Source organism: Mandrillus leucophaeus, unplaced genomic scaffold, assembly GCF_000951045.1.
Source record: "Mandrillus leucophaeus isolate KB7577 unplaced genomic scaffold, Mleu.le_1.0 Scaffold51, whole genome shotgun sequence".
NCBI lineage: Eukaryota > Metazoa > Chordata > Mammalia > Primates > Cercopithecidae > Mandrillus > Mandrillus leucophaeus.
Window position 1 is genome coordinate 3,756,393 of NW_012105475.1, and position 15,866 is coordinate 3,772,258.

Genomic DNA, 15,866 nt, shown 5'->3' on the forward strand with positions numbered 1-15,866 from the left:
TGCTTGCCTGGATTTTGGTATCTATGTCATCTTCAACATGGATCATCCCTGGTTTGAATTTGTGAATGCAGGTTCATTCAGCAGTCTGATCACATGTGGTGTTTCTGCAAACGTGAATGAAAAGAGATTAACTTCATGCCACCTACTGCAATAATATCTCTTGTAGATTTGAAGCTAAATTGCAGAAGTGGATGTGTGATATATGAATATGGCATGATGCTTTTCTCATATCTCTTTGTTTTCAATCCTTAGAAACCTGAGTATTCGGGAAAAATGCAAATTCTGAAAAATCTTAATAATTTTTCTAAGACTATTTTTGGCAAACTTGTAGGTTTCAACTCATACAGTTAGGAGGAAGAAATTGCAATTGTTTTGGTGAATTTGTTAAAATTTTACAAAAGATCACATATACCAAATGAGATTCAAACAACTGAAATGTAATTGTTGAATTAAAATGGAAAATCTGAAGAGTGTTGTGTGGTGGTGTCTGCCCCTGAAAAATGAGCAAAATAACTCCTTGTCTCACATAAAGTTATTTCATTAAATAGGCCTTTCGATTCTAAACAACCTTTAGAAGCAGAACCAGAAAGACATTTTTAAGAAGTGAGGGAGGAATGATGACTCAGAGGATGAACAAGCACAGAAAATTTAGGAGAGGAAATTATTACCTGGAGGCATTAAATATAACAAACTTAGCTGGTATTTGTCACAGCAGTTCAATGTTATGTACAAAAGAAAACATATTTAGCTATTGGTTTCAAAACAGCGAGGAATCACCAAATCCAGAAGTGGTACTTCTTATAATGTTTTCATTCACACAACCAACACTTATTAATTGTTGTTATTCATGAGGCACTCAGTAAAGCAACTCCTGTTCTAAGGAGCTCCCAGCAGTGCTGGGAGGTGTTAGGAGGTGGGGGAGAACAGTGAATTCCTTCAGGGTGAAGGGTGCAGGAGATGGGCAACCCCAAAAGTCAAAGCTAGTGGGGTAAGAGCTGCATGCACTTGGCTGGCTTTGACTGGCTTAGCCTTTCCAGATTATTTACATTTATTGTGTCTGCCTGTGCAGGCCGTTGGATTTAGAATGAGGGTTGTCTCAGAGCCAGGTCCAGAGAGCCTCTGCAATGCACCAGCCTTCGCAAGTGCTCAAGAGGGGACAGACAGCTTGCACAGGTGTGGTGAGACCAATGCCCACCATTGTGGATCTCAGGACTCCAATCCACTATGGTGTAGAAGGTTCTTTCTGCAACGGTTCCTGGGGGATGGTCATTCACTCGTCCCCAAGGGAGCTACATGCAAATTAGCTAAACGTGAAGGGTTAGTGATTGGCTCTGAGAGGGAGATTTGGCCCTGCTTTTCCCACCCATTTCACCACAACTTTTATGGAGATGTAGATTAGGAAGCCCTCCCTGATTATAAGATCCTGATACTGGGACCATCCCATCACCCTGACTAACTCCTATGTGGGTACCACAAAATAAAGACAACTTGTGACTTGAGCCTTGAAGTGTGAGGAGGACTCAGCTCGGTTGGTCTGGGGCAGGGAAGGAGGGGTAGATGGACTCCAGTAAGCACCAAGGAGCGGGGACATGTTAGGGTATCTTGCAAAAAATTTTAGGAAGCTCAGAATTGACACCCAGAGGTGAGGGAGGAGAAGCAGTGCAAAACGAGGCTGAAGAAGAATGCAGGATTCACACATTCAGGACCTTGCATGGGAAGTAAGGGTATGAGACTTTATTTTGAAAGTGATGGAGAGACATGGAAGTGTTTTAAGGAAGTGACAACATTTGCTTCGTGTTTCAGAAAGAATCATCTGAAAGGAATGTGGAGATCAGAGAAAAATGATGGGAAAGTTACCACAGCCTGCAAATGAGAAATGATGAGAGCCTGCCGGGGGGAAGGCAGTCGTGTGGGATGGAAAGGAAGCACTAGATGAGGCAGATGCTTAGGTGGAGCAAGAACAGGACAGGAGAAGCAAGTAAAGGAGGGGACTGAGGGAAGAGAAGGGGCCTAGAGCTCTGGAGGGCTTCTGGCTAGGTGGCTGGGTGGCTTGCGGGGCCGTTATTACAGGAAGGGGATCAGGAATAGATCAGAGTCCAGATAAGACAATGAGGTTCTTTTTGAATATATCAAACATGTAGTATTGGAGATACTCACTGTGCACAGACGTTTGTTGTTCCGGAGAGCTGTCACCCTGGAGTCTTGGATTTGGGCAAGTGTGGATGTGGTCAGCTAAGGATCGAATGGGGCGGGCATATGGGGAGCTGGAGCCACAGACCCAGGATTATCAATACTTAATAGACATTTTAATAAACAGCCATAAATACATTTCTATTAAATGAATTCCTTTTTTTCTTTCTTCTTCATGTTGCAATATGACCTGTTTGAGAGAATATTGAGCTGAACTATTTGGGCATGAATTGGGGTCTGTTTCTGGAGGGGTAATTGGGGAAGTTAGCATCTCTCGCCTCCAATGTCTCATTTTATAAAGAAGGGATGAGACTGCTTCATCTCAAATCTTATAATTTTATAATTACAGGACTTCTCATGAAGTTGCTGGAGGTGATGAAATGAGGGAGCCTTATGCGGTCTTCATTTTCTATTATTGTTTTCTACCTCCATTTTCTCAGAGGTTTTCTGATCCTTGAATATGGATAACAGAAGGAAAGTCACTCAAGGGACACGGGAAAATTTCCTCATATAAAGAATAATCTTGAATGTGAAAGAGTACGAAGGTGGAGAAACTCAGAGATAAGCAGCTACCTATACATATGCCTGACTCAAATAATTTCCTTCCTGGGTTTATATTTGGGCGTGGTGTGCCTACTCTTTGATACAGTGGCAGACGTTGAAGCACGCTTTCTCTGTGGTCTTACTAATTTTTTTTTTTTTTTTTTAGCGTTTCTTTTCTTGGCCTATTTGCCTCATTTTCCCTTTTTAAATAGATTTTTTAAAAGAGAAGTTTTAAGTTTGCTGCAAAACTGAGCAGAAAGCACAAAGAGGCCCCATATACTTACACACACAACCTCCCCAGACATGCACAGCGCCACCACTGTTGACATCCCCTACCAGAGTGGTATCTTTGTTTTTTGTTTGTTTTTGCTTTTTTTTTTTTTTTTTTTAAGACAGGGTCTCCCTTTCTTGCTCAGGCTGGTGTGGAGTGGTGTGATCACAGCTCACTGCAGCCTTGACCGCCTGGGCTCAAGCGATCCTCCCACATCAGCCTCCCAAGTGGCTGAGACCCCAGGTGTGTGTCACCATGCCTGGCTAATTTTTTAAATTTCTGGTTAATTTTTAAAATTTTTTTTAGAAATGGGGGGTCTCTGTGTATTGCTCAGGCTGGTCTTGAATTCCTGGGTTCAAGCGTTCCTCCCTCCTCAGCTTCCCAAAGTCCTGGGTTACAGATGCGAGCCACCGCTCCCAGCCAAGAGTGGTACATTTGTTGCAATCAATGAATCTATACTGACACATTATTAAAACCCAAAGTCAGTAGTTCCCATTGGGATTCACTCCTGGTTTTTGTTGTACATTCTGTGGGCTTGGATAAATCTATAATGAACATATAACCACCACTACTGTATTATACAGGGGAGCTTCACTGTCTTCAAAACCCTGCCTCCTCTACCTATTCATCCCTTCCTCCCCACTATGCTCTATGCTCTTATGTTTTAATTTAAATATATCATATGTCTGGTTGGTTGAAATTTTCATTTATCTTATAGATTTGAATGTGCATTAAAATATACAGGGAATATGTTAATAACCTAGACATAGTAATAATTTTTATCCATGTCAAATGCTTCATGATGTAGATTATTATTATTATTGTTTAGCTTATAATGATAATTTTAGTAACAAGTTATAGTAGTTGGAGCTTCACTGCTATCAAAAGTTTTCTAGTTAAATTAGGCTAGCCCCTCAAGTTTTTTCAGGAGTCATCAGGAGTGAAGAATATTAATAAAAACTGCTTAATCAGGTAAACAGACAAAACTGTATCAGTTTATAGAACAGGTTGTTTCTGTTTTAGCACAATAATCTCCTTTATTTTTTGTCACAGTGAATACTTACCTGATATCTAGGGTCAAAAGTCTATGACTTGAAAGCCAGCACCTGCATTTGTATTAAAACCTTTTGGAAGCTGGGCATGAGTATGTCTGTGTGTGTGTCAGTGTGTGTGCATGCCTGTTTGGTACGTTTCAGCACATGAGATGGAAATAAGAAGTAAGCAAAGTGGAGTGGGCAGGAGAGGATTGCACTGAATTATTTATTTATTTATTTATTTATTTATTTATTTATTTATTTATGTATTTCTTTATTTATTTGAGATGGAGTCTTACTCTACCACCCAGGCTGGAGTGCAGTACAGCGATCTTGGCTCAATGCAACCTCTGCCTCTGGGGTTCAAGCCATTCTCCTGTCTCAGCCTCCGACGTAGCTGGGATTACAGGAACCTACCACTGTGCCTGGCTAATTTTTGTATTTTTAGTAGAGATGGGATTTCACTATCTTGGCCAGGCTGGTCTTGAACTCCTGACCTTGTAAACCACCCACCTTGGCCTCCCAAAGTGCTGGGATTATGGGTGTGAGCCACCGCACCTGGCCCTGAATTTATTTTTTAATGATAGAAAAGAAAAAAAAAGGAGCAGTAGAGAGATGACAGAGCCAACTGAGGGAGAGAGAAAATACATGAGGTAGAGCAGCAACGAGCAGGTGCAGGAGGAATCGTGTCGTTGTGGAGGAATGTGGTGAAGAGTGGCTAATGGCACCAGGGTCCTCATGGTAAAAAACAACTTTTTTCCTCTAATTAGGACCTGAAGAGTGCAGAGCAGTACTGGATGTCTGTGTTGCTGCAACTCACTCCCTTGCCTTTTCTCCTCCCTAGCTGAGAAATACAGGATTCTTTACTCATTACTTTGTTTGGATTTTAACCAAGGCCAGGAATCTTACTTGATATAGGAGGTTGAATTTTTCTTACCTTCTTCTAACCTGATTATGAGGGCTGCTATTGGTTTTAGTTTAAGCAAATCAGTCCAGGGTTTCTTGATTTAGGCATCTCACTAGAAAAATCTTTCTGAACCTTTCCCAGGTGGGAGAGAGGTTTCCTGGATTAAATACCAGATTATAAAATAAACTGGTCTTTAACAACAAAACTTTTTTGGAGCCCAGAGTGCGTAGGTTATACGAAACCAACTAGGAATGAAGCATAAACACTGAACTACAATCCTGACACATTTCACATAACTCATTTTAAGGAATATTCATATTTCTCATAGTAATAAAATTAAATTTTATGAGTCTCTTTGAAAAATTGTACAATGCACTTTCTGCTTTACCTGATTTAGGGAAAAAAAAAAAAAAACCGTTCCAGGAAAGAATGTAATATAAGAATATAAAAGAAGAAAGATCTATTGCTCTGGTGCTAGTGACATGATCTCTTCTGAGGGATGAAGGGTAAAAAAATTGTTTAATAATATACGCGTCCATTAACTTGATATTATTCTTCAGTAGACTCTTACCAATAGGGCTGTCTTTTTTTTTTTTTTTTTTTAATCTCATACCTAGTAGAGTGCCTGACGCGTAGTAGACACACATATCCTTTCCTGGATGAATGAATGACAGGGGCAGAAAAGTCTTTGTATATGAACTGGAGAAGAAAATCATAGCAATGATGAAGGTAATAGTGGCCAGGCACAGTGGCTCATACCTGTAATTCCAGCACTTTGGAAGGCCAAAGCGGGTGGATCACTGGAGGCCAGGAGTTTGAGACCAGCCTGGCCAACATGGCGAAACCCCATCTCTACTAAAACGCACATAAAAATTAGCTGTGCATGTGCCTGTAATCCCAGCTACTCGGGAGGCTAAGGCATGAGAATCCTTTGAAGCCAGGAGGCAGAGTCTGCAGTGAGTTGAGATTGCTCCACTGCACTCCATCCTGGGCAATAGAGTGAGACTCTGTCTCAAAAATAATAATAATAATAGTGATAAAGGTAAGAGCTAATATTTATTGAGGGCTTATGATGGCCCTGGCACTCTTTGAAGTATTTTGTATGTGTTTACTCATTTAATCCTGACAACAATTAGGCACATTATAGATGAGGAACCAACCAAGATATACAGCTGCTAAGCAGTAACGTCTCACAGCTAGAAAGTGCTGCAATCAGGATTTGCACCCCAAACGTCTAGCTCCAAAGACCATGCTCATTCACCACCAAGCTAAACAATCAGCTTCAGCCCTGCCCCATTTGTTTTAGGTGGTGTGATGCAAGCAAACACTACTCCCAGGTGAGCTATGGTCACGCCTGCAGTGGACCTGGGCTATAAAGATGATGTCAACATTGACACGTGCAAGGTGGTATAGGAAGAACTTCAGACAGGTGGTGGAAAAGAGACTCTGGCTGGAAGCAGGGAGCTCGTGGACTTGCATGACTTGCACATGGCTGATTCTGCCCTGTAGTCCAGCTTCACTGATCTGGGACGTTTCCGAGAGCCCCTGTGAGGACCTAGGGAGTCAACAGGGGTCATATCCATTCTAATGATCTTATGCCCATGTAAACTTTGCACCATTTCTTTGCTCATTGGAAGCAAACTGAAGTAAAAGTCACTTTCAGCTGTATTTTAATGATCATTCTCCCCAATCTTCCAGCTTGGAGTAGGCGTGGTGACTGTTCATCATTTTTCTCATTTGTAAGATAGAGGTGATAATAATCTCTGCCTTGCAGGGTTGTTTTTTAAATTACAGGACCTACTGCATGTAAACCTTTTAGAAAAGTGTTTGGCACATAGCAAGTACTAAAAAAAAAAAGTAGCTCTTAATTGTATAAAATTTTGTATTCATGAAACTTCAGTTTAACTGGGTTTCTAGCACTTGGATAATTCCAGTTCAGCTGAAGGACAGCGGGGAGCCATTGATCTGAAAACTCACATTATCAGTTTACCCTGCCGTAAGTTGGGTAAAATGGAAGGATTTAAAAAGTGAAGCACTCTATTTTAGAGACAGAGAAATTGAGGCAGAGTGAGATCAATGGACTAGTTTAGCATCATGCAAGTAATCAATGCATGATTCCCGATCAAGCCAGATAAAGAATTCTTAGGCAGTTACACTAATTGGGGTGAGCTTGTGGTGTGTGTTTATTGCTTTAGTACTAATGGTAATGAGCTGGTGAATTCCAGGAGGGTTGACCTTCTGAGAAGGCCATGACCTCTATCAGGGTCTCCAATGGCCAACGGCCCAAATTCTCATCAAGAGTTTTACCTATAGTCTGTAGTAAAATAAAGCCCTGTTTTCCTTGTGGAAATCACTGGCAAATGATCCCTAATTAAAAGGTTTCCCATCTGATACACAGGGAGAAATGATTAGCGTGACCTGTCCCATCTCGGTCTCTGGAGTAGGTATTTTTATTGACCGAGCTTCTTTTAGAGAAGAAGAGAATGCTATTTTGCCAGAGAAAAGTGCACATTTTAAAAGGGGAGCATCTGCTGGTTGGTTCCCATGTGGTGAAAGGGTAACAGCCATGGAGTCTGTTGAGTTCCAAGAGATCAGAGAGGACACCTAATCCAATTCTCACACTTGACTGGTAAACTTGTGCAAGATCACACAGCTAGTAGGTTGAGGAGAGGATGCAGCCCCGGACTATTTTGATTCCCACTTCCATTGGCTGCACCCTTCTTGCTGGTGTCTGACATTGTTTCCATGTAAAGACTGATTGGGGATATTGTCAAAGTGACCATGGTACTGGGGTCTGAGAAGCATCCTGATAGCTGTATGGGATTCAGGACTCTATTTTTCACTCCTTACCTTGGAATTTAGCACATTTATACATACATGTGTGTATATATATGTATATTTATATATATTTAAGAGATAGGGTCTCAGTAAGTTTCCCAGGCTGGTCTTGAACTCTTGGCTCAAGCAATCCTCCCACCTCAGCTTCCTGATTAGCTGGGATTACAGGTGCTTTAACTGACCAAGTGTATGAATTATTTGACTTCGGAAAGTAAGAATATTTTTGTTTGAAACCTCCCCAAAATGGGTAGTTTGTATAGTGGCTATAATTTTTATGAGAGCTAATTGTATTTTGGACCTTTGGAAACAGCATTTGTGCTTCTTATTTGTATGGTTCAGAACTCGGCAGCCTGTGGCATCTGTGCCATAAGCTTTGAGTGGGAAGGCTAGAGTCCTGTGAGACAGAGCCAAATTGTCCTATGCTTCTTGGGAAGTGACAGGATTTTAGACTGTTGATTAGTCTGTTGAAGACAATGAGTAAGATGACAAAAGAGTGAGGAGAAGGCAAAGCTGCCTTTAGGAAGAATGCTTTGGATTAGTTGGGAATTTTACCCCAGAGGTAGGAGAGAACTGAATCCCCAAAGTTGAAACATGGATGGCAACTTTGATTGATGGTCTGAAAAGAATATTTCTGGTATCTCATTGGTATGTTATATCTGATTGGAAGAGTCAGAGTGGCATGTGGGAGCCATGAGGGGCCTGATGAAATTAGGAGAGCAGGCTGCGACAGGAAGAGCAAGGACAGACAGAATTAGGGTACTGGAGGGAAGAAGTGAAGCAGCGCCCCCTAATGGCACCAGAATGGTACCAAGGAAAGTAACACCACCAACCATAGATGCAGGGTCGGGGGTGGGAAGAAATTGTCACTAAGGAAAGCATTTGAGCTACCTAAGATAGGCTCAGTAACAGGGAGATGACTTGGAGTCTCAGTGTCGTTACTGGATAGAACAAAAGAATACAGGTCCCTAATGCTTCCCAAAGCTGCTGTGACCCGGTGAGGCGGGCGTTATCCCTGGGAAACCTGGTGAGCCGGAGATGGGAGGCGCACCCTTCTCTGAATGGAAGCAGCACCTCCCTCTCACTTGGTCCTGCTCTCCCTCAGAGAGCTGTACATGAATTCTTTTTTTTTCTGGAACTTGTTGATCAAAATGTAATGTGTAGCCCTAATGAGAAGCTTCAGATTTTAAAAGAGAACTTTGAAACATGTAACAAGTCCCTAAATAAATGGAATGAATGGAGATTGTAGGATGACTTAAAATATGGTTGACATTTTAGGTCAGAATGCCACGTTCAAAAGATTTCTCTTCTTTCTCGGTTGAGCTTTGACATTATTCAGTCACTTATTTTTGGGATAGAGCCTTTTGTAGGCACCTCTGTTAACACATCTTACTGTCTCTATCTTATCTTGTTCAGAGTCTCCAATCTTTCACCTTCCTCATTAGGCTCGTAGATACCTAATACATACTGAGCAGGGAACGAGTCCAGTTTCCATCATGAATCCTTTTGGGGCCTCCTGACATTATATTATGTTTTAACCAGTACGTGTTTATGAACTTCGTTTTCCTCTTCAACATTAGAAATAATTGGCCAATAGTCTTCATATTGTAATTTATATTTATGCAAATTGAAGAAATTTAGAGTCAGAGAGAACATAAATACTCCATGATTAAACTTTGTTAAAATGTTATTTATTGATTGCTATAGTTAATAACTTTTAATAATAGTACACAATTTATAATTTTCTCATTACAACCCGTTTAGAAAACCTAATACATTCTACAACACCAAAAACGCTTTGCTGAAAAGAACTTATAAAAAAGGATACTAAAATAAATTTTAAAAAGAACTTTTCCTTGTTAAATTGTGCTTAAAACTACCAGTTATTTGAAAGACAAACACCTTTTTAATCCTTTCTTCTTTAAAGTAAGTTAAAATAGAAAGCTTTTTCAGGGTTTACAAATATATTTTTTACCCATCCTGAGTTCCAGTTTGTTCTCTTCCACCTCTTGTACTTTAAGATGCTGTTTTGAATTTCGAGATCATCCTTGTGAGCACACGTTTAGAATGTTTCCATGAATTATTATGCTGCAAGTCTAGAATTCAGGATGAGATAAGTGGATGTATCATTTTGACCTGACCTAATTTAGATGGCTCACTCTCACACATGAGCCACTTTTTAATAACTTTTGGTTGGTAACTTCAACCATAAAAAATCATTTTTATATTATTCCTGTTGACAAGAAAAAATCTGACAAAATTAATAAGATCTCTTTACCCGTTATAGATTCCACTCAATTCTTTTGGGAATGGGAAAACTTGTAAAACTCTCATAAGCATAAATCCTCCTGCGTTTCATTACATGATTTTTAAATCATTACAATGATTTTTAAATCATTACATGATTTTTTACAGTTTCATTTAGAAAAGTACAATAAGATGAAGAAATACAATTGTAAATTATTGATAAATCCATAGTATGCTTCATATGAGTAGTTCCCCATATTTCACTTTGATATTATATTATGTGCTTTTCTTTCAAATGTCATCTTCTTTTTAACATAACCTCTCCAAAATAGAGGACAATGAACCTATAAGACTTTCTCAGTCATTCGAAGGATGTTCTTTCTTTTCAGACTTAGTATAAATTTAGTGCAGCCAAAAATCATGGAAGAAAATCCACCATTGTTTCAGTCAAATTGGTATGCATAGAGTGTTATATATGAAAAAAAAAGTAGCAATGAAGGACCTGTTTCATAGAATTAGAAACTTCTGTGGGAAAAAAAAAAAAAGTAAGTGGGAAATCAATCACACATTTGCATTGTGGAAACAAACTGAAGTTTTAAATGTCAGATGTTCCTTGCATACTTATTAAATAGAAGACTAGGATCGCTAGTTCATTTGGTGTGTCTCCATGAATGTTTTCAGATCTTGTAGGAAAAAAGTGTTGGAGTCTTTTAGTTTTTCATATATATTTATTCACAACCAGTCACTTTTCTGATGGCTAAAATATACAGTAAATAAATAGATAAATATAGAAATATACAGTAAAATAATCCTTGAAATATATAGTAAATAAATAGATAAATATAGTAAGTAATTTCATTTATTTACTGTATTAAATAAATATAGAGATATACAGTAGAAATAATAGTATAGAAGAAAATATACAGTAAATAGATAATACAGAAATAGATAAAATACAGTAAATAGATAATACAGAAATATATAAAATATGGTAAATAAATAATACAGAAATATATACAGTAAATCAATAGATAAATTATCCCTGCCCACATAGATTGTACATAATAATACTGAGGTGAGACAAATAATTGAAAGAAAAAATATATAAGCACATATTTGTATATGTGGGTATATTATATTAATATGTATTGATAAATAAGAGTATAGTTTATTAAGTATTATGAGCATAAAAAAAGAGAGCATGGAAGTGGGAAGTTTTATGGGGTGTTATGGGGCCTGGGAAGGCTTTGCGGAAAAGCTAATATTTGAACAGACTTGAGGATTTGAGAGAGTGAGCACTATATCGTGGAAGAGAGTAGTCTGTGCCTGGGGAACTGAAACAAAAGGGCCCTGGGGAGGGAAGGACCCTGGATTGCTCCCAGAACAGCAGTCAGCTAGAGAGACCAGAGCAGCAAGAGCAAGCACACAGTATTAATAAAGAGAGAGTGGTCTGGCCTGCTAAGGAAATGGAAGGTCATTTTAAGGACTTTGCCTTTTTCTCTGTGTAAGATGAAAAGTTATTGGAAGAGCATAAGAAGCAAGTGCTCTGAATTGTTTTAATGAGATCTTCCTAGCTCTGTGATGGGAATATATTGTCAGGGTTGGAGCAAGAGAGAAAAAAGAGAAACCCCTTATATGACGATGGCTTGGTAGGTAGTAGCAACACAAACTGTGAGAAGAGATTGGATTGTGCATATTGTATTTTCAAGGTAGAAACAGTAGAACAAGCTGATAGATTGGAGAGGACTGTGAGAATGAGGAATAAGGGACTGTTCTGAATTCATTGGCCTTCAATCAATGGAAGGGAGGAACTTCAACAGACTGAAAAGTGGAAGAGTCCCTGGAATGCAGGTTTTGGGGACAAGACCAGCAGTTTGTCCTAGGAGATGCTAATTTTAAGATGTGTATTAGTCAACCAAGTAGAGATGTTGAATAAGGCAATAAATATAGAATTCTGAAGTTTAGGAGAGACCCAGATTGAGATATAAATTTGAGAATCAGAAGTCTGTAGATTATGTTTCAAACATGAGATAAATTGAGATCATTAAAAAAATTGTTATCAGTAGGAAGACCCAGGATGAAGTCCTGGGGGAACTTCAATATTAAGAGGTTGAGAATAGAATCAGCAAAGAAGATGGAGCAAGTAATTTGTGAGATAGGAAGAAAGGCAGTTATTTACCTACTGCCTGTACCACCATTGTATCCTGGAAGTAAATAGATTGTTTTTGATTTTACAGACTTATAGTTGGAAGGAACATGCCTTGAGTCTTAGATGAGAATTTGGACTTTGGACTTAAGTGACCTTGGGATGAGTTAAAACTCCTGAGTACTATTGGGAAGAGATGATTTTATTTTGCAATATGAGAAGAACATGACATTTGGAAGGCCAGAGGCAGAATGATATGGTTTGGTTGTTTTGTTCCCTCTAAATCTCATGTTGAAATGTGACCTCCAATGTTGGAGGTAGGCCTAGAGGGAGGTATTGGATCATGGTGACAGATCCTTTATGAATGACTTAGTGTCATCTCCTTGGTGATGAGTGAATTATTGCTTAGTTAGTTCATGCAAGATCTGGTTACTTAAACAGTCTGGGACCTTTCCTTTCTCTCTCTTGCTCCCTCCCACCATTTGATACCCTGGCTCTCCTTTGCCTTTTGCCATGATTGTAAACTTCCTGAGGGCCTCACCAGAAGCAGGTGTCATTCCCATGTTTCCTGTACAGCCTATAGAACAGTGAGCCAAAATAAACCTCTTTTCTTTATAAATTAACTAGTGTCAGGTATTTACAGCAAATAGACTAACATAGCAGGTGAATGTGATATCTTTTGCTGGACTCTCTCTTTTGTAGAATTGATACGTATGTCTATCATTTTTCCAATGCCATATTGCTTTTGATGACTCCTTGAAACAGTAAGTCCTCAGCTAAGGTCATCAATAGGTTGTTGGAAACAACAACTTTAAGTGAAATAATATGTATTATAATAAAACTAATGTTTTCCCACATCAACATTAAAACAAAACAATGTTGAATGAAACAATCTTACTTGAGGACTTCCTGTACATCATCTCACTTAAAGTCTCAGTTTTCAAGAACCCATTGATGATATTAAGTGAGGTCTTACTGTACTTCATTTTAAAAACAATTAGTGTGACTCCTCCAACTTTGTTTTGTTTTTCAATACTGTTTAGCTCTTTCAACTCTTTTGCCTTTTCATAGACATTTTACAATTAGCTTTTAATTTTCTTAAAAAATTTTACTGAGATTTGAATTAGAATTGTATTTTATCTCTAGATAAGTTAGGGAGAATTGACATCTTAATTATATTGAGTCTACCACTCCATGAACATGGTATTTCTCACTGTTTATTTGGACCTGTTTTGATATCTTTTATCAGTGTTTGTAGTCTTGATAATACAGTTATTATGCTTATTTTGATAAACTTATACCTAATTATTTCTTTTTTTGAAGCTATTATAGTTTTATTTTTCAATATCAAATTATTTGTTGCTACATATTATATTTTTTCTTAGCAAGTAGACAATATTATCTGTGAATTAAGATTATTTTATTTCATCCTTTCCAATATGCATGTTTTTTATTTGTCTTTCTTTTCTTACTGCATTGGCTAGGGCCTTCACTCTTAAGTTGAACAGAAATGGTTGGAGCTGATATTCTTGTCTTGTTCTTGATTTTGGTGGTAGGGGGATGGGGAGAGGAATATTCACACTTACATCAGTGTTACGTTAACTGTAGTTTTTTTAAAGATACTCTTATGAGGTCAAAGCTGTTCCCTTGTATTTGTAGTTTGTTGAGAGATTTTGTTGTGAATGGGTGTTGTATTTTTTTCAAAAGCTTTTAGTGCATCTGTTTAAGTAATCATAGAATTTTCTTTTTTTATTCTGTTGACACAGTGTACCACATTAATAGATTTTTGAATGTGGAACCAACCTTGAATCCTGGGATAAAACAATCTGGTCATCATATATTAGACTTGTACACTTTTGGATTAGATTTGTTAATTGGTTGAGATATTTGCACTTATTTTCATGAGGGATGATCTGCAGATTTTCCCTTCCCTTCCCTTCCCTTCCCTTCCCTTCCCTTCCCTTCCCTTCCCTTCCCTTCCCCTCCCTTCCCTTCCCTTCCCTTCCCTTCCCTTCCCTTCCCTTCCCTTCCCTTCCCTTCCCTTCCCTTCCCTTCCCTTCCCTTCCCTTCCCTTCCCTTCCCTTCCCTTCTTTCTTTTCTTTTCTGTTTATTTGATTCTTTCTTTCTTTCTCTCTTTCTTTTTTCTTTTCTTTCTTTCTTTCTTCTTTTCTTTTCTTTCTTGCTTAGTAGAATTCACTGGTGAAACCATCTTGGTGTTTTCTTTGTGGGAAAGATTTAAACTATAAATTAAATTTCTTTGACAAACATAGGAATAGGTAATGTGTTTCTTTTTTTGAGCTTTGGTAGTTGATATCTTTCAGTGAATTAGTCCATATGATCTAATTTATCAAATTTATTGGCATAAAATTATTAGTAATATGTCCTTATTATCCTTTTAATATCTGTTTTATCAACAGTGTTATTTATTTTTCTGCTTCCAATATTGATAATTTCTTTTTCATAACACTCGTTCTAGAGGTCTATCAATTCTGTTGACATCAAAGAATTCTGAAAATCGACTTTTGTTTGCTTTGAGATTCTTCACGATCTTCTGTCATCCATTTAAGTGACTTTTGATTATTTTTATTTATTATTTCCTTCCTTCTGTTTGCTTTAGATTTAATTTTTGTTCTTCTTTTTCTAGTTTCTTAGGATGGAACCTTAGATCATTAATTTTAGAACTTATGTTTTTTCCAATATGATTGTTTCTTCCTAAGGACTGTCTTAGTTTCATTCATCATATCTTCATATGTTGTGCTTTCACTTCAAATCCTTTCAAAACATTTCCCATTTTCCTTGTCATTTTTTTTCTTTGACTCATGGATTAGTTAAAAATAAGATGTTTCCAAACATTTGAGGATTTTCAAGCTATTATTCTCTTATTGAGTTCTAGCTTCTCAGTTCTATTGTGTTCAGTGAATATATTTTGTATGACTTAAAAATTTTGTGGAAACATGTTTTTTGACTCAGAATATGGTTAGCATTGATACATGTACACTTGCAAATAATGTATATCCTGTTGTTGATTGGTAGATTGTTAGGTAAAATGGGATGATAGTATTGTTCAGATTTTCTATGTTTTTACTGAGTTTTAAATTGCTATTTTTCTATCATGTACTGAGAGAGGAATATTAAAATTTCCATTTATATTTGTGGATTTGTGTATTTCTATTTTCAGTTCTCTCACTTTTTAAAAAAGTTTTTTTTATTATACTTTAAGTTCTAGGGTACATGTGCACCACGTGCAGGTTTGTTACATATGCATACATGTACCATGTTGGTGTGCTGGACCCATTAACTCATCATTTACATTAGGTATATCTCCTAATGCTATCCCGTCCCACTCCCCCCACCCCACAACAGGCCCCAGTATGTGACATTCCCCTTCCTGTGTCCAAGTGTTCTCATTGTGCAATTCCCACCTATGAGTGAGAACATGCGGTGTTTGGTTTTCTGTTCTTGCGATAGTTTGCTGAGAATGATGGTTTACAGCTGCATCAATGTCCCTACAAAGAACATGAACTCATCCTTTTTTATGGCTGCATAGTATTCCATGGTGTATATGTGCCACATTTTCTTAATCCAGTCTGTCAGTGATGGACATTTGGGTTGATTCCAAGTCTTTGCTATTGTGAATAGTGCTGCAATAAACATACGTGTGCATGTGTCTTTATAGCAGCATGATTTATAATC